The 26,308-nt window shown below is 49.2% G+C and overlaps 1 protein-coding gene and 1 non-coding gene across 4 annotated transcripts in view; one reads left to right on the top strand and one right to left on the bottom strand.

Annotated features, from left to right (window-relative positions):
• Positions 1–13,970: 13,970 nt before the first annotated feature.
• On the bottom strand, positions 13,971–14,073 carry LOC143797442 (U6 spliceosomal RNA). The gene has a single exon (XR_013220472.1). It is a non-coding gene; the product is annotated as a U6 spliceosomal RNA (small nuclear RNA).
• Positions 14,074–19,788: 5,715 nt separating this feature from the next.
• The window catches only part of CBR4 (carbonyl reductase 4), a 66,833-nt gene continuing 60,313 nt past the window's right edge, over positions 19,789–26,308 (top strand). For 2 of the 3 annotated variants that reach the window (XR_013220009.1, XM_077279478.1), the window contains exon 1: positions 19,789–19,943. The gene's annotated coding sequence lies outside the window, so the exon portion shown is untranslated. Of the gene's footprint in view, positions 19,944–20,004; positions 20,122–26,308 lie in introns of those variants that run through there. The other variant, XM_077279479.1, reaches the window with a different exon arrangement.

Genomic DNA, 26,308 nt, shown 5'->3' with positions numbered 1-26,308 from the left:
TGTTCACCTGATTTGAACCCCATAGAGAACCTGTGGTCCCTCATAAAATGTGAGATCCACAGGGAGGGAAAACAGTACACCCCTCGGAACAGTGTCTGGGAGGCTGTGGTGGCTGCTGCACGCAATGTTGATTGTACACAGATCAAGCAACTGACAGAATCTATGGATGGAAGGCTGTTGAGTGTCATCATAAAGAAAGGTGGCTATATTGGTCACTAATTTTTTGCGGTTTTGTTTTTGCATGTCAGACATGTTTATTTCTACACTAGATGGTGGCCCGATTATAACGCATCGGGTATTCTAGAATATGCATGTCCACGTAGTATATTGCCCAGTGACATAGTATATTGCCCAGTGACGTAGTATCTTGTCCAGTGACGTAGTATATTGCCCAGTTACGTAGCATAGTGCCCAGTGACGTAGTATATTGCCCAGTTACGTAGTATATTGCACAGCCACGTAGTATATTGCCCAGTTACGTAGTATACAGCAGAGCCACGTAGTATATTGGCCAGTTACGTAGTATACAGCACAGAGACACGTAGTATATTGCACAGCGACGTAGTATACAGCACAGAGCCACGTAGTATATTGCCCAGTGACGTAGTATACAGCAGAGCCACGTAGTATATTGCCCAGTGACGTAGTATACAGCACAGAGCCACGTAGTATATTGCCCAGCCACGTAGTATATTGCCCAGCCACGTATGTCACAAGTTAAAAAATAAACATATACTCACCTTCCGAGGGGCCCCTTGTAGTTCTGTCGCCTGTGTTCGGTTCAGGCGGCAGCTTCCGGTCCGAGGGTGTGATGACGTCGCGGACACATGACCGTGACGTCACGGCAGGTCCTTCTCGCGCAGGGCCTGCGATGACGTCGCGGTCACATGACTGTGACGTCACGGCAGGTCCTTCTTGCGCAGGCGCGCAGGGCCTGCGATGATGTTGCGGTCACATGACTGTGACGTCATGGCAGGTCCTTCTCGCGCAGGCGCGCAGGGCCTGTGATGACGTCGCGGTCACATGACCGTGACGTCATGGCAGGTCCTTGTCGCACACCAACCTTAGCACCGGAACCTGCCGCTTGCATGGACCGGTCACCGGAGTGTCGGAAAGGCGTCGGAAGGTGAGTATATAATGATTTGGTTTTTTTTTTATTATTATTTTTAACATTAGATGTTTTTACTACTGAGGCTGCATAAACAGCCTCAATAGTAAAAAATTGGTCACACAGGGATAATAGCGGCGATAATGGAGTGAGTTACCCGCAGCATAACGCAGTCCTTTACCGCTGGCATTAACCCTGTGTGAGCCATGACTGCGGGGAGTATGGAGCGGGCAGTGACTGCAGGGGAGTAGGGAGGGACTAATCGGACTGTGTCCGTCGCTGATTGGTCGCGGCAGCCATGACAGGCAGCTGGCGAGAGCAAACAGCGAATGAATATCCGTGACGGAAGTTGCCGACAGAAAGACGGAAGTACCCCTTAGACCAGAGGTGTCAAACTGCATTCCTCGAGGGCCGCAAACAGGTCATGTTTTCAGGATTTCCTTAGCATTCCACAAGGTGCTGGAATCATTCTGTGCAGGTGATTAAATTATCACCTGTGCAATACAAGGAAATCCTGAAAACATGACCTGTTTGCGGCCCTCGAGGAATGCAGTTTGACACCTCTGCCTTATACAATTATATATATAGATTTTGTGCAGTTATATTGGTTTACCTGGTGAAAATAAACAAGTGAGTTGGGAATATATTTGGTTTTTATTAAGTTGCCTAATAATTCTGCACAGTAATAGTTATCTGCACAAACAGATATCCTCCTAAGGTAGCCAAATCTAAAAAAAAAAACACTCCAACTTCCAAAAATATTAAGCTTTGATGTTTATGAGTCTTTTGGGTTGATTGAGAACATAGTTGTTGATCAATAATAAAAATAATCCTCGAAAATACAACTTGCCTAATAATTCTGCACACAGTGTATATATAGGGAAGCCACCCATAAGCTGGATCAGAGCTCCCCCTTCTGGCCTGGTGTGAACATGTATGCTTGTGATTACCTGATAAGAAGAATCCTTCATCGCTTCCAAGCGTGACATCACTCTCCCCGTGAAGAAAGCAATGCCACTGTAACAACCAGGACCCTGGGTTTTACACTCCGTCCCCCTTAAATCTAGTACTCCCAAACTGGGAAAAGAAAAACAACAGTTACAGGTTAATAAAGACATACAAAAATTTTTAAATGCTTGTAAACAGGTATAAACATCAGCTTCCCTTTATGGGAGGTAATTGATTCTTAAACATTGCAGAAACATATATATATGGTATAACTAACTTTTCAAAATATAAAACTTTTCTACTTTTCTATACTTTTCCATTCTATGGATGGAAGGCTGCTGAGTGTCATCGTAAAGAAAGGTGGGCACTAATTTTTCTGGATTTTCTTTTTGCATGTCAAATGCAAAAAATGTTTATTTCTATACTTTGTGCAGTTATATTGGTTTACCTGGTGAAAATAAACAAGTGAGAGGGGAGTATATTTGGTTTTTATTAAGTTGCCTTATAATTCTGCACAGTAATAGTTACCTGCACAAACAGATATCCTCCTAAGATAGCCAAATCTAAAAAAAAACCCACTCCAACTTCCAAGGGTATGTGCACACGTCAGGATTTCATGCAGAAATTTTCCTGACAAAAACCGGACATTTCTGCCAGAAAACCGCATGCGTTTTTTTTGCGTTTTTTCATGCGTTTTTGACGCTTTTTTTCCAAATGCATAGATTTGCGGGAAAAACGCGGAAAATACGCAAAATTAATGAACATGCTGCTTTTTTACCGCAATGTGTTTTTTTCATGGAAAAAAACGCACCATGTGCACAAAACATGCAGAATGCATTCTAAATGATAGGATGCATAATGTATGCGTTTTTAATGAGTTTTTATAGCGTTTTTATCGTGAAAAAACCTGAACGTGTGCACATAGCCTCAATATATTAAGCTTTGATATTTATGAGTCTTTTGGGTTGATTGAGAACATAGTTGTTGATCAATAATAAAAATAATCCTCTAAAATACAACTTGCCTAATAATTCTGCACGCAGTGTATATACAGAGCTCCTGTGTATGTCACTTGTGATCACTGTATTACCGGTACACTGACACTATATACAGAACACCTGTGTATAATGTCACTGGTGATCTCTGTATTACCTGTACACTGAAACTATATACAGAGCTCCTGTGTATAATGTCACTGGTGATCACTGTTGTACACAGAGCTCCGGTGTATAATGTCACCTGTGATCACTGTATTACCTGTACACTGACACTATATTGTATGTCACTGGTAATCCCTGTATTACCTGTACACTGGCACTATATACAGAGCTCATGTGTATGTCACTGGTGATCGCTGTATTACCTGTACACTATATACAGAGCTCCTGTGTATAATGTCACCTGTGTTCACTGTATTAGGCTAGTTTCACATTTGCGTTTACATCCGCAGCGTTTAAAACGCATCCGCAAGTGGTGGAAAAAACGCATATAAACGCGTACAAACGTGGCGTTTTTTAGACGCATGCGTTATCGCCAAGGTGACTGGAGAGGGCGTGTATTATGGAATCTTTATATATAGACCCTTGAACAGCTGAAATGTTCAGATTTTGCTCCTGTATGCTGTGTCATAATGGATCTTCGCATGGAGAGCTTTTATTTCAACCTGGATTTAAGCATCAAGCTGTTTCTTGCCTGTGCGTTTGCTTGGGAGCAAGACAGAAATCGCGAAAGATGGAGGAGACAATGTAGGCGTTTTTGGAGACACCCCATTATCGAACTACATGAGAGCCGTGGAGCCTATCACACGCTGTATGGCGAGCTTAATGCCAACCCGGAGAAATTCCATGAATATACAAGGACGTCGCAAGACTCTTTCCGGGATTTGCTTGCTCGTGTCCAAGGAGCCATACGGAGACAAGACACCAAGCTCCGTAGAGCGATTCCACCGGAGGAACGTCTGCTGGTTACATTAAGGTACGTTCCAAATCAAAACCAATGACAGTCCAAATTTTGTGTTTTCTGACGTATGTTTTTTGTATTTTCCTTTATTTCTTTAGCGTAATCACACCATAAATAGAATAGATTGTAATTTTTGGGGGGTTTGTTTTTCTTACAGATTTCTGGCAACCGGAGGGAGTTTATCATCCCTCCACTTCCAATACCGGCTTGGAATATCCACTCTGTCCGGAATAGTTGCGGACACCTGCCGGGCTTTGTGGAATGTACTCCGGGATGAGTTTATACCCCTACCCACCTTGGACATGTGGCTTGAAATTGCGGAAAAATTCTGGAGTGTGTGTGATTTCCCCAACTGTTTAGGAGCTGTGGATGGAAAGCACATCCGCATTATCAAACCTGCCAGAACAGGATCGGAGTATTTCAACTACAAAAAATATTTTTCTGTTGTGCTCATGGCAATAGCCGATGCGAACTGTCGCTTCATCGCCGTGGACATTGGAGCTTTTGGCCGTGGCAACGATTCCAAGACTTTCAAGAACTCGGATATGGGCTGCCGTGTGTATGGCAAAAATTTAAATTTTCCACCGCCACAACCTCTCCCCAACACTCAAGGTCCACCGATGCCATTTCTTATGGTTGGGGATGAGGCCTTTCAGATATGTGAAAACCTACTGAAGCCCTATTCCAGTCGGGACTTGAACCACACTAGAAGGATCTTTAACTACAGACTGACCAGTGCCCGAAGAACAGTAGAGTGTACCTTTTGCATTCTGGTCTCTAAATGGCACATTCTTGCATCAGCCATAAATCTAAACGTGGAAACAGTCGACGAGGTGGTCAAAGCCTGTGTGGTTCTACACAATTATATAATGGCTAAGGAGCAACCCAACATTGAACTGGATGAACCAGTTGCACACCCACTGCCCGATTTCTAGCATCACCCGCTGCGGTCAACTGCAGCAGTTGGTCACATGCGGGACCAATTTGCTGCCTTTCTTGATTCAGATATTGGACGTGTGTCATGGCAGGACAATGTTGTGTAAATGTCCTGTTGTAATTCGATCTCTACCAGAAATTTTCTGCAATGATAATAATATTTCTCATTAATAAACTTTATTTTTGGTTGTGTTGACCGTGTCTCCTGTTTTTCCTCTACAAACCAAGGCTGTCCTAAAACTAGCAGTATTTGGTCTGTATTTAATATCAGTATTTGTAATCCAAAACCAGGAGTGGGTGATAGAGGCAGAGGTGATAGTTATTATATTAATATCAGAATTTACGTCTAATTGTTCCATTCCTTGTTTTGGCTTACAAATACTGATATAAAACACTGGCCACATACTGCTAGTGTGGCAGCCATGTTGCTTTATTGGTAAGCTTGTTGACGTCATTGCGTCCCGATTCTGTTCTGCTTTATCCATTGGACTGAAGAGACAATGACTGTCACACTATCTATACTCATCAAGTCAGGTGTCAGAAATAATGAATTCATGATGCTCATATAAGCTTCATGAATTCACTACTTCTGACACCTGTGCAGGTGAGCATAGATACGCAGTGTGTGACCACCATCGTCCCTTCAATTTGTGTGTAATAGATTATGTACAAAGAAGAAAATGCTGGTTATACAAGGCAGTTATATACTCACCAGGTCAGGTGTCCCAACTAATGAGTTTTTTGACACCTGACCTGTTCAGTACAGGTCTGCACTGTATTTCCACCATTTTCTCTTCAGACTGCCACACTAGTCACAGACTAAGCAGAAAGAAGCGATTATGGAGATAATACATCTAATATTTTTGGGCCCACCTCATATCTGTATACTAAAGACACACAAAGCTGCAGCCTTTTTTTTTTAATAACTACTGGAGATATGATTTGGCCCAAAAAGTAAGTGTGTGGCGAAGTTTCTTAGTTGGCGCACGGTGTGTGTTGCCGGCGGCGATAGACACAATAAACCAAACCTAATTTGGGCAAATCAAATTGTATTTATTTTTTTACAACCAAAAATCTTTATTTAACTGCGCCGGCTAGGGGTAGAGTGATGTAAACATGGAGTGTGAAGCACTGAGGCCTGGCTAACCGTGGACGACGCAGAGGTGGCAGGAGAAGGGGCAATGAAACTAGAAGGGTCTGGAAGTTCGGGGATGGGGCTTGACACGAGAGGCTTGAGACGCACTGGAAGGGTGAGACAAACCTAACGTCACAGATACATTGGGAGGTGAAGGGGGAGGAATGCTAAGAGTCCTGTTTTTTTTTTGTGGTTTTTTTTTGGTTTGCCTGGTTGTGGGAGGTCTTGGTGGGCTCATATGGCGTGGTGGTGGGTGACCTGTCAGGGTCCGGCTGCACTGTGTCAGAGTCCATTGTGCTCGTAGATCGTGCAGCCATGCCAGAGTCCATAGTGCTCGTAGAGTGTGCAGCCATGCCAGAGTCCATACTGCTCGTAGAGTGTGCAGCCATGCCAGAGTCCATATTGCTCGTAGAGTGTGCAGCCATGCCAGAGTCCATAGCCCTCGTAGAGCGTGCAGCCATGCCAGAGTCCATAGTGCTCGTAGAGCGTGCAGCCATGCCAGAGTCCATAGCGCTCGTAGAGCGTGCAGCCATGCCAGAGTCCATAGTGCTCGTAGAGCGAAAGGCCATGCCAAAGTCCATAGCGCTTCTAGAGCGGAAGGCCATGCCAGGGTCCTGCTGCATTGTGGTGGTGGCGGTACGGAAGGCTATGCCAGGGTCCTGCTGCATCGTGGTGCTGGCGGTACGGAAGGCCATGCCAGGGTCCTGCTGCATCGTGGTGGTGGCGGTACAGAAGGCCATGCCAGGGTCCTGCTGCATCGTGGTGGTGGCGGTACGGAAGGCCATGCCAGGGTCCTGCTGCATTGTGGTGTCAGAGGAGGAGGTCCAAGCAGGAGCAGCGGTTGTTATGGTGGTGGCGGTGGGATGTCCAACTGCACTAGGCATGATGGTGGTGCTGTAGTGGTGTCCGGCTGTTTAAGGAATTGAGGTGGCCGTGCAGTGGTATGCAGCAGAGGTCGGCATTGAGGACAATCGTGACAGTGAAGGCACAGGTGGATATGCCGACACTGTCTGCTGGAAATACCAACTCTGCTGCATAGCCTGCAGGTAAGCAGCATTGCAGGCCTGCATGACACTCAGCTGGAGATCAGGAGTAAGGTGTTCCGACATGCCCTGCTCAATTTTGTTACAAAAATGATGTGCTGGCCTCTGGAGGTCGGCTTTCACTTGGTCAAGGCTTTTACTGACCTCCTGGATACGTGCATTCAAGAGGCTATGTGAAACATCCATTCGGTCACCCAAAGCCTTGATTGCTTCGTGTAAAACCGAGCTCAAGTGCAAAAACTAGGGCATGAGTGACCTGTCCGAAGCCCTCTGCCGCTGCCGGGAGGAGCCTAAAAAAAAAAGGGGCAGTGGAAGAGGACTGCGAAAGGGGAAGACCTGATGGACCAGCTCCCTGGTCTCCAGTTAGTGTGGAAGGCCCACTTGCTGCTGCGCTGCTGGATGGCTGGGAAGGGTCCGTGGCTGTCGGATGAAGGACCGCTCCAGAACCTGGGCCAACAGTAGTGCTGTATGTGCTGTGAAAAAAGGAAAAAGAAAATTAATACCAAATATTAACCAGACGCAAAATCCTGTGGAATATAAAAATACAGATTATGGCAATACAATACAACCTAATGCACGTGATACTTATGCTCTCTGGGCAAGGACCGGTCTTAAAAATGTCAGAACTCGATGGTATTTGTATCTTCTGATCCTTGCTCCTGAACCACTGGGAACACGGCTCTCTTGATGCAGGTCCTTGTTGAAGCGGTCCTTCATCGAACGCCAACGTGTTTTGACTTTGGCCACTGTTAAAAAAAAATTGTGGTCAGAAAAAGGACTTTTGGCCGTGCTCACACAACTGTGTGTGATGACAGAAACTCCTGAGAGTTTCTTTCATCACACACAGTCGAGTGAGCACGGCCAAGGTCTCTGCTGCTTCACACTGCAGTGCAATACTTACCAAATGCATTTCGGCCCCGTGTCGGGGCGTTGTCCCAGCCATCCCATATCTCTTTGGCCACCTCATTCCATAAGCGCCGGATCGTGACGTTGTTTGAGTGCAGTGGATTCCGGGTGTCCCACAACGGGACTCGCTCCTGGACCAGCGAGATGAGGAGGTCATTCTCAATAAGATCATCCTCCCGTTGTGAAACCTAAAAATTAAATAAAGTCATTAAAGTTTGCTCAATTAACATAAGGAAAAGAAAGAAAAAACATGCTGAGAAATGGCATGAATAGGAAAGTCAACATACAAAAGGATTCCAGAAGAAAAAAGTTAAGAAATACGAATGGAAAGAAAGGAAGATTCAAGATAACAGTCAGCCTTGTATACGTACCCGCTGCCGTCTTTCCACCGGACCTTGACTCCACTGCTCCTGCCCTGTCTCTGCCGCAGTAGAAGAGCTCTAAAAAAAGAAAAATTCAAATTGTCACATGTGTAGATGTGACAGTGAATACTTACCAATCTGACGAGGCAAGTACTCACCTCACTGACATGCTCGAACTTCAGACGACCCAGGAAGAAACTCCTCATGGGAAGAATCCGAAGAAGACATTCTGATGCATGTAGATTGTAGAAAGAAAGAAATGGCAGAAATTAGGACATGTAGAGAAAGAAAATAGAAAATAAAGGCATTGGCTATGATATACTCACATTGTTCAGAGGCTTGTTTGCTCCAAGGTGCTGTGGTCTGTCTGCTCTGCTTGGCTGTCTGCTGAGAAGTGACCTGCAACTGTCCACTCCCTCCCTTTATCACATTGTATGTGGGGGGTGGCTTATCAGTGTCTAGACATGTTTTTCTCTTGTGGACCGCATGCGTTCATGAACGCAAACAAACACATGTGCTTGTAAACGCATGCGTTCATATAGATAGCAATGCGTTTTTTTGTCGCAATCCTTGCACAATCGACCGCATCCGTTTCCAGGCGGCAAATTGACGCCTCTAAAAATTACTACATGTTGCATTTCCGCGCCAAGCCGCAAACAACGAAACGACGCACGCGTCGTCAAACGCGGTAAAACGCATGCTTCCCTAATGTTAAATATAGGAATACAAAACGCATGCGGATATATGTGGTACAAACGCTGCAGACACAACCGCAAATGTGAAACCAGCCTTACCTGTACACTGACACTATATACAGAGCTCCTGTGTATGTCACTGGTGATCCCTGTATTACATGTACACTGACAATTTATACAGAGCTCTTGTGTATAATGTCACTAGTGGTAATAACAGTGTTGTTAGTATTGTGGTTTGTATTCATGATCAGTATTGTAGTATTCAGTCACTATGTGATGGTAATATGGTCTGATCACAGTGTGGTGGTATTTATCCCCTATTTGTGGTATTATTTGGTCACTATGTGGTGGTAATTTGTGGTCTGGTCATGGTATGGCGGTATTTATCCCCCGTATGTGGTATTATTGGGTCACTATGTGGTGGAATATGTAGTCTAGTTATGGTGTGGCGGTATTTCTCCTTGTATGTGGTATTATTTGGTGCCTATATGCTGCTATTATATAGTATTATTCCGTCACCATGTGATCTGTTTATGGTGTGGTGGTATTTCTTCCCTGAATAGGGTATTATTGGTCTTGGTATAGTGGATTGTGTTGTGTATGGTGGTCATTTGTTCTCTCAGATATTAATTAGAAGATTCTTTATTTCCATTAGAGATTAGCTACTTGGACCACAGAATCAGAGATGCACTTACAGGGGTTCTCCTGTGAAAAAAGTAATCCCTTCTCCACAAGATTAGTGATAACGCATTGATTGGTGGTAATGGTGGTGGTGGTGGGGGGTCGGACTGCTGTGACCCAGTCGGCAGAATGTGGAACGTTTATCCCCATTAGACTGGAGCGGTATGTCTGACTTGACCACTGATCCATTCATCCACTCTGTGGCTGCGAGCGCTGCTCGTTTTTTTCTGGAAGCCCCAAAGAAAATGAATGGAGCTGCAGTCAGACATCTGAACTGCTGCTGCATTTTAAAATGGGGATAAGTGTCCTGTCATTGATAAAACTTCTCCATTCTTCCGACTGGTGCAGTTTCTAATGGTCGGACCTAAGCGATCACCTATCCTGTGGAGCCCATGGATCGGTGATAACTTGTTTTAACCAAAGTACCTTTAATGTCAAATACCGTAATTATACATCCCAGTTATGGGGGCGCACAGTAGATGTGCATGAGCCAACTATGTTTTACAGTCGATGTTCCGGTATAATGGGGATAACGAATGACAGCTATTTGCATATAGCTGTAGGGTGGACCGCAGTCCGACCCTGTATACTCTGTCACTAAGCTGGGCTAATTCTTCCCTCGGAGCCTCATTGTCATCAATCAGGGCATTATATGATGTAGTGTATTCTGCCATCTTATTTTAACATGTGAAGTGCGTTCTTCCAGGCTGGAGATCTCTCTTCATCTCCCCATGGATTTCAAGTTCTCTCCTAACCCCTTTCTGACATCGGACGTACTATCCCGTCGAGGTGGGGTGGGCCCGTATGACCACCGACGGGATAGTACGTCCAGCGCGATCGGCCGCGTTCACGGGGGGAGCGCGGCCGGGTGTCAGCTGACTATCGCAGCTGACATCCGGCACTATGTGCCAGGAGCGGTCACGGACCGCCCCCGGCACACTGCGATCAAACATGATTGCAGTGTTCCGGCGGTATAGGAAAGCATCGCGCAGGGAGGGGGCTCCCTGCGGGCTTCCCTGAGACCCCCGGAGCAACGCGATGTGATCGCGTTGCTCCGAGGGTCTCTTATCTCCTCCTCCCTGCAGCAGGCCCGGATCCAAGATTGCCACGGCATCCGGGTCCTGCAGGGAGGTGGCTTCACAGCGCCTGCTCAGAGCAGGCGCAGGAAAGCCTGGATCTGTGCACGTCAGATCGCCGATCTGACACAGTGCACAGCAAAGTGTCAGATCGGCGATCTTACACTAGAACATCATGCCCCCTCCCTGGGGCAATGTTATAGTGTAAAAAAAAAAAATTTCACATGTTTAAAAAAAAAAAAAAAAAAAATCCAAAAAAAATGCAAAAAAAAAAAATATTGTTCCTATAAATACATTTCTTTATCTAAATAAAAAAAAACAATAAAAGTACACATATTTAGTATCGACGCATCCATAGCGACCCGACCTATAAAACTGTCCCACTAGTTAACCCCTTCAGTGAACACCGTAAAAAATAAAAAAAACTAGGCAAAAAACAACGCTTTATTATCATACCGCGAAAAAAAAGTGGAATAACACGCGATCAAAAAGACGGATATAAATAACCATGGTACCGCTGAAAACTTCATCTTGTCCCGCAAAAAACGAGCCGCCATACAGCGTCATCAAAGAAAAAAGAAAAAAGTTATAGTCCTCAGAATAAAGCGATGCAAAAATAATTATTTTTTCTATAAAACTGTTTTTATCGTATAAAAGCACCAAAACATAAAAAAAAGATATAAATGAGGTATCGCTGTAATCGTACTGACCCGAAGAATAAAGCTGCTTTATCCATTTTACCAAACGCGGAACGGTATAAACGCCTCCCCCAAAAGAAATTCATGAATAGCTGGTTTTTGGTCATTCTCCCTCACAAAAATCGGAATAAAAAGCGATCAAAAAAATGTCACGTGCCCGAAAATGTTACAAATAAAAACGTCAACTCGTCCCGCAAAAAACAAGACCTCACATGACTCTGTGGACCAAAATATGGAAAAATTATAGATCTCAAAATGTGGTAACGCAAAAAATATTTTTTGCAATAAAAAGCGTCTTTCAGTGTGTGACGGCTGCCAATCATAAAAATCCGCTAAAAAACAAACCCGCTATAAAAGTAAATCAAACCCCCCTTCATCACCCCCTTAGTTAGCGAAAAATAAAAAAAAATGTATTTATTTCCATTTTCCCATTAGGGTTAGGGCTAGGGTTAGGGTTAAGGCTACAGTTAGGGTTGGGGCTAAAGTTAGGGTTAGGGTCGGGGCTAAAGTTAGAGTTTGAATTACATTTGTGGTTGGGAATAGGGTTGTGTCAGGGTTAGGGGTGTGGTTAGGGTTACCTTTGGGATTAGGGATGTGTTTGGATTAGGGTTTAAGTTATAATTGGGGGGGTTTCCACTGTTCAGGCACATCAGGGGCTCTCCAAACGCGACATGGCGTCCGATCTCAATTCCAGCCAATTCTGCGTTGAAAAAGTAAAACAGTGCTCCTTCCCTTCCGAGCTCTCCCGTGCGCCCAAACAGGGGTTTACCCCAACATATGGGGTATCAGTGTACTCAGGACACATTGGACAACAACTTTTGGGGTCCAATTTCTCCTGTTCCCCTTGTGAAAATACAAAACTGGGGGCTAAAATATAACTTTTGTGGAAAAAAAAAGGATTTTTTATTTTCACGGCTCTGCGTTATAAACTGTAGTGAAACACTTGGGGGTTCAAAGTTCTCACAACACATCTAGATAAGTTCCTTGGGGGTCTAGTTTCCAATATGGGGTCACTTGTGGGGGGTTTCTACTGTTTAGGTACATTAGGGGCTCTGCAAACGCAATGTGACGCCTGCAGACCAATCCATCTAAGTCTGCATTCCAAATGACGCTCCTTCCCTTCCGAGCTCTGCCATGCACTCAAACGGTGGTTCCCCCCCACATATGGGGTATCAGCATACTCAGGACAAATTGTACAACAACTTTTGGGGTCCAATTTCTTCTCTTACCCTTGGGAAAATAAAAAATTGGGGGCGAAAAGATTTTGTGAAAAAATATGATTTTTTATTTTTACGTCTCTGCATTATAAACTTCTGTGAATCACTTAATGGGTCAAAGTGCTCACCACACATCTAGATAAGTTCCTTAGGGGGTCTACTTTCCAAAATGGTGTCACTTGTGGGGGGTTTCAATGTTTAGGCACATCAGGGGCTCTCCAAACGCAACATGGCGTCCCATCTCAATTCCAGTCAATTTTGCATTGAAAAGTCAAATGGCGCGCCTTCGCTTCCGAGCTCTACCATGCGCCCAAACAGTGGTTTACCCCCACATATAGGGTATCGGCATACTCAGGACAAATTGTACAACAACTTTTGGGGTCCATTTTCTCCTGTTATCCTTGGTAAAATAAAACAAATTGGAGCTGAAGTAAATTTTTTGAGAAAAAAAGTTAAATGTTCGTTTTTATTTAAAGATTCCAAAAATTCCTGTGAAACACCTGAAGGGTTAATAAACTTCTTGAATGTGGTTTTGAGCACCTTGAGGGGTGCAGTTTTTAGAATGGTGTCACACTTGGGTATTTTCTATCATATAGACCCCTCAAAATGACTTCAAATGAGATGTGGTCCCTAAAAAAAAATGGTGTTGTAAAAATGAGAAATTGCTGGTCAACTTTTAACCCTTATAACTCCCTAACAAAAAAAAATTTTGGTTCCAAAATTGTGCTGATGTAAAGTAGACATGTGGGAAATGTTAGGCTACGTTCACATTTGCGTTGTGCGCCGCAGCGTCGGCGCCGCAGCGCACAACGCAAACAAAAACGCGGCAAAACGCACGCTAAAACGCTGCGTTTTGCGCCGCATGCGTCGTTTTTGGCCGAAAGTTGGACGCAAAAAAAATGCAACTTGATGCGTTTCTTGCGTCCAACGCTTGCGGCCATGCGGCGCAAAACGCAGCACAACGCATGTCCATGCGCCCCCATGTTAAATATAGGGCGCATGACGCATGCGGCGCCGCTGCGGCGCCCGACGCTGCGGCGCTGACCGCAAATGTGAACGTAGCCTTACTTGTTAAGTATTTTGTGTGACATATCTCTGTGATTTTATTGCATAAAAATTCAAAGTTGGAAAATTGCAAAATTTTCGCCAAATTTCCGTTTTTTTCACAAATAAACGCAGGTAATATCAAAGAATTTTTTTTTTTTTTTAAATATGGAACGCTTCACGAATTTGCATGTCATCCTTGCGCAGGGGCCATGCTAATCTTCTCTGTATCGTTCCAATTTTAGTATATGTGCTGCCGAAGCAATTTTATCACTATCATGAAGTACAATATGTCACGAGAAGACAATGTCAGAATCACCGGGATCCGTTGAAGCGTTCCAGAGTTATAACCTCATAAAGGGACAGTGGTCAGAATTGTAAAAATTGGCCCGGTCATTAACGTGCAAACCACCCTTGGGGGTAAAGGGGTTAAGGAAGAGAGGAGACTCTCCATATCTCCTTTTGTGAGGTACATTATGCTCCGGCTCCCCTGAGTCCACTGCACATCCCCCCCATGCCATGTGAGAGGATCCAGAGGGGGAGATGCAGGCACCAGTTTACCTGAACTCCCAGCAGGCTTCCCTCTGGAAAAGAAGTCCTCCAATCTTGGTGGGGTCATCCAGGTTTCTGGGTTCTTCCCCTGGTCATCATGCGCCCAGAGCCTACAGACACCTACAGCCTGTGTTATGGAGGTAAGGAGTCTGGCTGGAAGCTGCTGTGTGCTGGTGTCAGGTCCACAATCTCAGGAGCCCTGGAGTAATGTGACTGCTGACATCTGCTTGCAGGCCGCGCCCCTCGACAGATTTTTTTTAAATACGGACATAAAGTAATGACTAAAATACTCGGGTGTAATCGAGGCCAACATCTTGGCTCTCCCTGTGGAAATCACACAGTTGATTCCATCAAACTTCAACTGCACCATATCCCTCCCAGCCCCAGCAGCCAACCATAAGAGCTCCAGTACACTTAGTACAGGCATTAAAGGGATCCTCGGGAGCATGAACCAGACCCCGGCTGCATTCTTGGCGCTGTATGTTTTCAGCTACGCTCACTACATCCATGTGACACGGATTCTGCTTCATTTATTCAAACACATCAGTTTTAAAATCAAATCTGTTTCTTTGGTCCGTGAGACTCAGAGCAGGTCGTGTTCTCACCAGTCAGCACTCGGGTCATCAAAGACTATGGGATCCGTGTAAAACAGATGAAACTAGGAAGACAGACTGTAACCTTCAGTTTTCCATCCAGGTTTCACACGTTTTTAACTGATCAATTGGTAAGGGTCAATGGATATAAGAAGGAAAAAAAAAGGACCCCCAATCTGAACTATGAGGGAAACCCAGAGACTGTGACCTGTATGAGAACACTGCAGACCCTCAAGCTGATTTATGAGGGGAAACCCAGAGACTGCGGCCTGTGAGAGAATGCTGCAGACCCCCAATATGAGCTATGAGGTGAAACCCAGAGACTGCGGCCTGTGAGAGAACACTGCAGACCCCCAATCTGAGCTATGAGGGAAACCCAGAGACTGTGGCCTGTATGAGAACACTGCAGACCCCCAATCTGAGCTATGAGGGAAACCCAGAGACTGCGGCCTGTGAGAGAACACTGCAGACCCCCAATATGAGCTATGAGGGAAACCCAGAGACTGCGGCCTGTGAGAGAACGCTGCAGACCCCCAATATGAGCTATGAGGGGAAACCCAGAGACTGCGGCCTGTGAGAGAACACTGCAGACCCCCAATCTGAGCTATGAGGGAAACCCAGAGACTGTGGCCTGTATGAGAACACTGCAGACCCCCAATCTGAGCTATGAGGGAAACCCAGAGACTGCGGCCTGTGAGAGAACGCTGCAGACCCCCAATATGAGCTATGAGGGAAACCCAGAGACTGCGGCCTGTGAGAGAACGCTGCAGACCCCCAATATGAGCTATGAGGGAAACCCAGAGACTGCGGCCTGTGAGAGAACGCTGCAGACCCCCAATCTGAGCTATGAGGGAAACCCAGAGACTGCGGCCTGTGAGAGAACGCTGCAGACCCCCAATATGAGCTATGAGGGAAACCCAGAGACTGCGGCCTGTGAGAGAACACTGCAGACCCCCAATATGAGCTATGAGGGAAACCCAGAGACTGCGGCCTGTGAGAGAACGCTGCAGACCCCCAATATGAGCTATGAGGGAAACCCAGAGACTGCGGCCTGTGAGAGAACACTGCAGACCCCCAATCTGAGCTATGAGGGAAACCCAGAGACTGCGGCCTGTGAGAGAACACTGCAGACCCCCAATATGAGCTATGAGGGAAACCCAGAGACTGCAGCCTGTGAGAGAACACTGCAGACCCCCAATATGAGCTATGAGAGAAACCCAGAGACTGCGGCCTGTGAGAGAACGCTGCAGACCCCCAATATGAGCTATGAGGAAAACCCAGAGACTGCGGCCTTGAGAGAACGCTGCAGACCCCCAATATGAGCTATGAGGGGAAACCCAGAGACTGCGGCCTGTGAGAGAACACTGCAGACCCCCAATCTGAGCTATGAGGGAAACCCAGAGACTGTGGCCTGTATAAGAACACTGCAGACCCCCAATATGAGCTATGAGGGAAACCCAGAGACTGCGGCCTGTGAGAGAACACTGCAGACCCCCAATATGAGCTATGAGGGAAACCCAGAGACTGCGGCCTGTGAGAGAACGCTGCAGACCCCCAATATGAGCTATGAGGGAAACCCAGAGACTGCGGCCTGTGAGAGAACGCTGCAGACCCCCAATATGAGCTATGAGGGAAACCCAGAGACTGCGGCCTGTGAGAGAACGCTGCAGACCCCCAATATGAGCTATGAGGGAAACCCAGAGACTGCGGCCTGTGAGAGAACGCTGCAGACCCCCAATATGAGCTATGAGGGAAACCCAGAGACTGCGGCCTGTGAGAGAACACTGCAGACCCCCAATCTGAGCTATGAGGGAAACCCAGAGACTGCGGCCTGTGAGAGAACACTGCAGACCCCCAATATGAGCTATGAGGGAAACCCAGAGACTGCGGCCTGTGAGAGAACACTGCAGACCCCCAATATGAGCTATGAGAGAAACCCAGAGACTGCGGCCTGTGAGAGAACGCTGCAGACCCCCAATATGAGCTATGAGGAAAACCCAGAGACTGCGGCCTGTGAGAGAACGCTGCAGACCCCCAATCTGAGCTATGAGGGAAACCCAGAGACTGCGGCCTGTGAGAGAATGCTGCAGACCCCCAATATGAGCTATGAGGGAAACCCAGAGACTGCGGCCTGTGAGAACACTGCAGACCCCCAATATGAGCTATGAGGGAAACCCAGAGACTGCGGCCTGTGAGAGAACGCTGCAGACCCCCAATATGAGCTATGAGGGAAACCCAGAGACTGCGGCCTGTGAGAGAACGCTGCAGACCCCCAATATGAGCTATGAGGGAAACCCAGAGACTGCGGCCTGTGAGAGAATGCTGCAGACCCCCAATATGAGCTATGAGGGAAACCCAGAGACTGTGGCCTGTGAGAACACTGCAGACCCCCAATATGAGCTATGAGGGAAACCCAGAGACTGCGGCCTGTGAGAGAACGCTGCAGACCCCCAATATGAGCTATGAGGGAAACCCAGAGACTGCGGCCTGTGAGAGAACGCTGCAGACCCCCAATATGAGCTATGAGGGAAACCCAGAGACTGCGGCCTGTGAGAGAACACTGCAGACCCCCAATCTGAGCTATGAGGGAAACCCAGAGACTGCGGCCTGTGAGAGAACACTGCAGACCCCCAATATGAGCTATGAGGGAAACCCAGAGACTGCGGCCTGTGAGAGAACACTGCAGACCCCCAATATGAGCTATGAGAGAAACCCAGAGACTGCGGCCTGTGAGAGAACGCTGCAGACCCCCAATATGAGCTATGAGGAAAACCCAGAGACTGCGGCCTGTGAGAGAACGCTGCAGACCCCCAATCTGAGCTATGAGGGAAACCCAGAGACTGCGGCCTGTGAGAGAATGCTGCAGACCCCCAATATGAGCTATGAGGGAAACCCAGAGACTGCGGCCTGTGAGAACACTGCAGACCCCCAATATGAGCTATGAGGGAAACCCAGAGACTGCGGCCTGTGAGAGAATGCTGCAGACCCCCAATATGAGCTATTAATACAGAGACTGCGGCCTGTGAGAGAACACTGCAGACCCCCAATCTGAGCTATGAGGGAAACCCAGAGACTGCGGCCTGTGAGAGAATGCTGCAGACCCCCAATATGAGCTATGAGGGAAACCCAGAGACTGCGGCCTGTGAGAGAATGCTGCAGACCCCCAATCTGAGCTATGAGGGAAACCCAGAGACTGCGGCCTGTGAGAGAACGCTGCAGACTCCCAATCTGAGCTATGAGGGAAACCCAGAGACTGCGGCCTGTGAGAGAATGCTGCAGACCCCCAATATGAGCTATGAGGGAAACCCAGAGACTGCGGCCTGTGAGAGAACGCTGCAGACCCCCAATATGAGCTATGAGGGATACCCAGAGACTGCGGCCTGTGAGAGAACGCTGCAGACCCCCAATCTGAGCTATGAGGGAAACCCAAGACTGCGGCCTGTGAGAGAATGCTGCAGACCCCCAATATGAGCTATGAGGGAAACCCAGAGACTGCGGCCTGTGAGAGAACACTGCAGACCCCCAATATGAGCTATGAGGGAAACCCAGAGACTGCGGCCTGTGAGAGAACGCTGCAGACCCCCAATCTGAGCTATGAGGGAAACCCAGAGACTGCGGCCTGTGAGAGAATGCTGCAGACCCCCAATATGAGCTATGAGGGAAACCCAGAGACTGCGGCCTGTGAGAGAACGCTGCAGACCCCCAATCTGAGCTGAGGGAAACCCAGAGACTGCGGCCTGTGAGAGAACACTGCAGACCCCCAATATGAGCTATGAGGGAAACCCAGAGACTGCGGCCTGTGAGAGAATGCTGCAGACCCCCAATATGAGCTATGAGGGAAACCCAGAGACTGCGGCCTGTGAGAGAACGCTGCAGACCCCCAATCTGAGCTGAGGGAAACCCAGAGACTGCGGCCTGTGAGAGAACGCTGCAGACCCCCAATCTGAGCTGAGGGAAACCCAGAGACTGCGGCCTGTGAGAGAACGCTGCAGACCCCCAATATGAGCTATGAGGGAAACCCAGAAACTGCGGCCTGTGAGAGAACACTGCAGACCCCCAATCTGAGCTATGAGGGAAACCCAGAGACTGCGGCCTGTGAGAGAACACTGCAGACCCCCAATATGAGCTATGAGGGAAACCCAGAGACTGCGGCCTGTGAGAGAACACTGCAGACCCCCAATATGAGCTATGAGGGAAACCCAGAGACTGCGGCCTGTGAGAGAACGCTGCAGACCCCCAATCTGAGCTATGAGGGAAACCCAGAGACTGCGGCCTGTGAGAGAACACTGCAGACCCCCAATATGAGCTATGAGGGAAACCCAGAGACTGCGGCCTGTGAGAGAACACTGCAGACCCCCAATATGAGCTATGAGGGAAACCCAGAGACTGTGGCCTGTGAGAGAACACTGCAGACCCCCAATATGAGCTATTAATACAGAGACTGCGGCCTGTGAGAGAACACTGCAGACCCCCAATATGAGCTATTAATACAGAGACTGCAGCCTGTCTGAGCAATCATCACCCAACTCTACAGGAATCCGGCAGGGTCTGGTCCTGTCTTTCCCTTATGTAACAGCATTGGACGCTATGGTAGGACTTTAACCCTGATAGCTGCCCCCCTATTTAGTTGAACATTCCATGTATGTCCCTGCAGGTGCCCCCAGGGAAGAGTCGTCACTCCTCCAGCATCTGAGGAAGTTACATCCCCCACAGCGACGATTCTCCTTTGACCCCCTCACACCGGCAATTCTCCGCAGCCCGTCGCCCACCAGCGCTGCCCGCTGCCCCCGTGCCCCCCCGCGGTGCCCGCCAACCACAGAGACGCGGAATGAACAAACTGTACGGGATCACAAGCTGAACAGAAAAGCGAGCGGTCACGTGACGAGTCTAGATCACATGACTGTTACGTCATCGCACCTGTAGGCGGAGCTCCACGCTGTACCTGGACCCTCCCACACTGTGCGTGCGCTGAGTGCCCGCGGGGAGAACGGTACGTGCCGCAGTGTGTGTATAGCGAGCCAGGGCCGGAGAGAACCGCACCGCAGCCTCCTGCTTCTGAGTGTGCACATGGCTCCCAGCAGCCCTGGATGTGGTTTCTGCCTGTAGAGGAAGTGACACTAGCCACATAGTGTGTGACTAGTGCGCTATGGATCAGACTCCATAGAAGTGTATGTGGAGGAGTCCTGTTCACTGCGGGGTCACCAACCTTATATAGGTGGTCGAAAGAGTGGACCCTCCACCGGCAGGTGCCGGAGACCCTGGGTGGTCAGCGGCGCTGTCTGTGCACACAGCTTGTGCCTATCCCTGGTACACCCTAGCCCCCAGATACTGGCCCCCTGTACACCCTGCCCCCAGATACTGGCCCCCTGTACACCCTGCCCCCATATACTGGCCCCCTGTACACCCTAGCCCCCGTATACTGGCCCCCTGTACACCCTGCCCCCATATACTAGCCCACTGTACACCCTAGCCCCCATATACTGGCCCCCTGTACACCCTGCCTCCATATACTAGCCCCCTGTACACCCTAGCCCCCATATACTGGCCCCCTGTACACCCTGCCTCCATATACTAGCCCCCTGTACACCCTAGCCCCCATATACTGGCCCCCTGTACACCCTGCCTCCATATACTAGCCCCCTGTACACCCTAGCCCCCGTATACTGGCCCCCTGTACACCCTGCCCCCATATACTAGCCCACTGTACACCCTAGCCCCCATATACTGGCCCCCTGTACACCCTGCCTCCATATACTAGCCCCCTGTACACCCTAGCCCCCATATACTGGCCCCCTGTACACCCTGCCTCCATATACTAGCCCCCTGTACACCCTAGCCCCCGTATACTGGCCCCCTGTACACCCTAGCCCCCGTATACTGGCCCCATGTCCACACTAGCCCCCGTATACTGGCCCCATGTACACCCTAGCCCCCATATACTGGCCCCCTGTACACTCTGCCCCCATATACTGGCCCCCTGTACACCCTGCCCCCATATACTGGCCCCATGTACACCCTGCCCCCATATACTGGCCCCCTGTACACCCTAGTCCCCATGTACATCCTAGCCCCCAGATACTGGCCCCCTGTACACCTTGCCCCCATATACTGGCCCCCTGTACACCCTGCCCCCATATACTGGCAGGGGGCCAGTATATGGGGACACCCTGCCCCCGTATACTGGCCCCCCTGTACACCCTAGCCCCCGTATACTGGCCCCCTGTACACCCTAGCCCCCGTATACTGGCCCCCTGTACACCCTAGCCCCCGTATACTGGCCCCCTGTACACCCTAGCCCCTGTAAACTGCCCCCCTGTACACCCTGCCCCCATATAATGGCCCCCTGTACACTCTAGTCCCCATGTACATCCTAGCCCCCAGATACTGGTCCCCTGTACACCCTGCCCCCATATACTGGCCCCCTGTACACCCTAGCCCCCGTATACTGGCCCCCTGTACACCCTGCCCCATACACTATCCTCCGTATACTGGCCCCCTGTCCACCCTAGCCCCCGTATACTGGCCCCCTGTCCACCCTAGCCCCCGTATACTGGCCCCATGTCCACCCTAGCCCTCGTATACTGGCCCCATGTACACTCTAGCCCCCATATACTGGCCTGCTGTACACCCTGCCCCCATATACTGGCCCCCTGTACACCCTGCCCCCATATACTGGCCCCATGTACACCCTGCCCCCATATACTGGCCCCCTGTACACCCTGCCCTAATATACTTGGCCCCCTGTACACCCTGCCCCCATATACTGGCCCTCTGTACACCCTGCCCCCTGTACACCCGGCCCCCATATACTGGCCCCCTGTACACCCTGCCCCCATATACTGGCCCCCTGTACACCCTAGCCCCTGTATACTGGCCCCCTGTACACCCTGCCCCATATACTGGCCCCCTGTACACCCTGCCCCCATATACTGCCCCCCCTGTACACCCTAGCCCCTGTATACTGCCCCCCTGTACACCCTAGCCCCCGTATACTGGCCCCCTGTACACCCTAGCCCCCGTATACTGGCCCCCTGTACACCCTAGCCCCCGTATACTGGCCCCCTGTACACCCTAGCCCCTGTAAACTGCCCCCCTGTACACCCTGCCCCCATATAATGGCCCCCTGTACACTCTAGTCCCCATGTACATCCTAGCCCCCAGATACTGGTCCCCTGTACACCCTGCCCCCATATACTGGCCCCCTGTACACCCTAGCCCCCGTATACTGGCCCCCTGTACACCCTGCCCCATATACTATCCTCCGTATACTGGCCCCCTGTCCACCCTAGCCCCCGTATACTGGCCCCATGTACACCCTAGCCCCCATATACTGGCCCGCTGTACACCCTGCCCCCATATACTGGCCCCATGTACACCCTGCCCCCATATACTGGCCCCCTGTACACCCTGCCCTAATATACTTGGCCCCCTGTACACCCTGCCCCCATATACTGGCCCTCTGTACACCCTGCCCCCTGTACACCCGGCCCCCATATACTGGCCCCCTGTACACCCTGCCCCCATATACTGGCCCCCTGTACACCCTAGCCCCTGTACACCCTAGCCCCTGTATACTGGCCCCCTGTACACCCTGCCCCATATACTGGCCCCCTGTCCACCCTAGCCCCCGTATACTTGCCCCCTGTACACCCTGCCCCATATACTGGCCCCCTGTCCACCCTAGCTCCCGTATACTGGCCCCCTGTACACCCTGCCCCCGTATACTGGCCCCCTGTACACCCTAGCCCCCGTATACTGGCCCCCTGTCCACCCTAGTCCCCGTATACTGGCCCCCTGTACACCCTGCCCCCATAAACTGGCCCCCTGTTACACCCTGCCCCCGTATACTGGCCCCCTGTACACCCTGCCCCCATATACTGGCCCCCTGTACACCCTAGCCCCCTGTACACCCTAGTCCCCATGTACATCCTAGCCCCCAGATACTGGCCGCCTGTACACCCTGCCCCCATATACTGGCCCCCTGTACATCCTAGCCCCCATATACTGGCCCCCTGTACACCCTGCCCCCATATATTGGCCCCCTGTACACCCTGCCCCCGTATACTGGCCCGCCCCCTGTACACCCTAGCCCCCGTATACTGGCCCACTGTACACCCTAGCCCCCATATACTGGCCCCCTGTACACCCTGCCCCCATGTACTGGCCCCCTGTACACCCTGCAATCATATACTGGCCCCCTGTACACCCTGCCCCATATTACTGGCCCACTGTACACCCTGCCCCCATATACTGGCCCACTGTACACCCTGCCCCCATATACTGGCCCCCTGTACACCCTAGCCCCCATATACTTGCCCCCTGTACACCCTAGCCTCTGTAAACCCTGCCCCCATACACAATGCCCACCCTGTAGACCCTGCCCCCGTATTCTCTGCTTCTGTACATCTGGCCTTCATACACACTGCCTTTATACTCACTGGCCTCCCTTGTAGACCCTAGTCCTATGCACCTTGGCCCCTGTACACACTGGCCCCCTGTAGACCTTAGCCCTATATATCCAGGCCCCATATGACCTGCCCACCTTCACCGTACACCCTGTCCCCCTACGCCTTGCACTCCATACACCCTGCCCTTGTATACCCTGGCCCCAAACAATTAACACACCCGGTCTATGGCTGGGGTCACACTTGCACATCAATACTCGGGACCGGAGCGTTCGGCTGCATGTATTCCTATGCAGCCGCATGCTCCGGTTCCAGTGCTGGGAATTGATGCGCGAGTCTCGCATTGCACACACACAAGTGTGACCTCGGCCTAGGACCTACTATTATGCTCTGGGAGGGAAACTCTTAAAGGGAACCTGTCAGCAGATTTTGGTAGCCCCCCCCCCCCCCCACCTGATCTCATCTGTGTTAGGTCGCTGTAGTTCAGATGAATAATGTACTTTTATTTTTTCAATTGTTTATTCCAGTCCTGAGTAATCGCTTTTCCAATTTTTATGTGAATGAGCTGCGACTATAGGGGGCTTGGTCTGCACTTCCAGCTCTCTGGCCCCTCTCCCTTCTTCCTCCAGTCACTGACAGGTTGCTCTTGTCCGAGGACCCTGCCTCACCCTCGGAGGGTTCGCTCACACATTGTCATTCGCTGGGGCAGCACAGTACTGATGTGATGGCATATTTGACTATTGATCCCACGTGCACCGCCCCGGGGAAGGACGGCGTGAGACCTGAGGCAGGCTCCTCGGAGGAGGAGAGTGACTGGAGGGTGGGAGAAGAGGGAGAGCGTCCAGGCAGCTGTTGGTGTAGGGACCAGGACCAAAATATCTGCTCTTGTGGCTCTTGAGCATAAAGATTGCAAAAGTGATTACTCAAAATGGATGTAGTAGACTGTGTCTGGGTGTCCGCCTCTACTAGGACAATGACTACGGAGCGCACGTTGGCTCTGTCATTACCATTATAGTCTATGGCCACGGGGCGTATACATCCAAATCCTGTTTTGTGGGGGCCCGGATTTAAACCCGACGGGCCACCGAATGGCTGCCGGAACGCAATGTGAATGCAGCTTAAGGCTGTGCGCACACGTTGCGGTTTTTTCGCTATAAAAAAGCATAAAAAATGCATACATTATGCATCCCATCATTTAAAATGCATTCCGCAATTTTTGTGCACATGATGCGTTTTTTTCCGCGAAAAAAACGCGTTGTGGTAAAAACCGCAGCATGTTCATTAATTTTGTGGATTTTTCGCGTTTTTGCCACTATTTAATGCATTGGGAAGCTCCGGGAAAAAACGCGTCAAACGCGCAAAAAACACGAAAAAAAAACCATGCGCATTTCTTGCAGAAAATGTCTGGTTTTGCTCAGGAAATTTCTGCAAGAAATCCTGAACGTGTGCACATAGCCTAAGGGTTGTGTTTACAAAAAGTTTAAAAAAAATAATACAACCCTTTTTAATTGGAACTTGTCTCCTTCAAAAATGCTATTTACCTGTAGGTACAATGATAACACTGGTCTACAAAAAAAAAAAAAAAAAATTCTGGCATGGACTTTAAGAAAAGTTTTAGACTAATTTGAGGTGCTGAATTCAAATCTGATCTTATAATTTCTCTATCACATCACGTTTTTGCACTATAGGTAAATAGCCAATTTTCATGAATTCCATGATAAATATAAGTAGTGTATGAAAAGTGCCAGTTTATACGGTTCACTAAGGTAAATTTAGTTTTCATTTAGTCTCCCAATAAATGTGAGAATATCTTTGTTTTCTTTGAACATGCATAATTCCCATTTGTTATGATAACACCCTTGTTTTCTGTGCTACTGGGACAGTAGAGCTACATCAGAGCATTGGGTGAAAACTGAATGGCCTCAGCAACAGAGTTTGGCATCTGGCGATAAGAATGTCATCCATGATCCTCTAGTGGATAGGAAGGACATTGTCTTTCCTCCCTTACACATAAAACTTGGATTGATGAAGCAGTTCGTCAAAGCTCTCAATCACAGTGGAGAATGCTTTAACTATATATGTTTTCCTGGTCTTAGTGAAGAGAAGAAAAAGGCTGGAATATTTGATGGACCTCAAATAAGAACACTTATGAGAGACTCATCACATCAATGAATGAGACAGAAGAAAGAGCTTGGAATGCATTTTGTAATGTGGTGCAGAATTTTCTAGGGAATAAGAAAGCAGACAACTATGAAGAGTGTAACGGGCAGGACAGAAAACTAGAGTGGACCCTCTGGACCGTGGGGGACCTACCCCTGGGCGAGCGAACCTAGAGTGGAACCGACCCCTATACAGGGACCGTTTTGGAGCAAGCCCAGAGGTCACTTACCCACGGTGGAGTACCAAGAGGGACGGCTCCTAGAAGGAAGACTGCCGAAGCTGGAGAGGAAGTACTGGCGGGGGACTCACGAAGGCAGACGAGGATCTGGAAGACTGGAAGCCGGAGCGGAGAGAGGCTGATGGAAAAAACAAAAGAACAGTTTAGACACGAGAGAAGAGATGAAGCGGGTACTGGAAGGGAGAAGGGAACAAACGAAGAGGCACTGGCGAAGAACCTAGCGGAGAAAGTACGCAGTACTGAGGCGGAAGGGACCAGACGCAAAAGCAAAGGCTAATGACAATCAGGCGCAGGGGAACAGGAGAACCTGCCTTTGTATAGCAGGGACAGGAACGGGATTGGCTGCTGAGGTACTGACCTGGATGACCTCAGGAAGGAGAAACGGAGAAGATGCGCCTGCGCCCTTTGGAGAAACCGGAGCGCCTGCGCAGACTCCCCAGAGAGCCAGGCACCGGAAGTGAAGGGGAGAGCTTGAGATCTCCGGACCCGGAAGTGGACAGCCGGGAGCGCGCAGCAGCAGGGAGAGAAGGGCCGGCACGCCCAGACCTAGAG

The sequence above is a fragment of the Ranitomeya variabilis genome, chromosome 1, assembly GCF_051348905.1.
Source record: "Ranitomeya variabilis isolate aRanVar5 chromosome 1, aRanVar5.hap1, whole genome shotgun sequence".
In the NCBI taxonomy this organism is placed as follows: Eukaryota; Metazoa; Chordata; class Amphibia; order Anura; family Dendrobatidae; genus Ranitomeya; species Ranitomeya variabilis.
The sequence above is the reverse complement of the archived record's forward strand: the minus strand, read 5'-3'. Positions and strand labels throughout refer to the sequence as shown.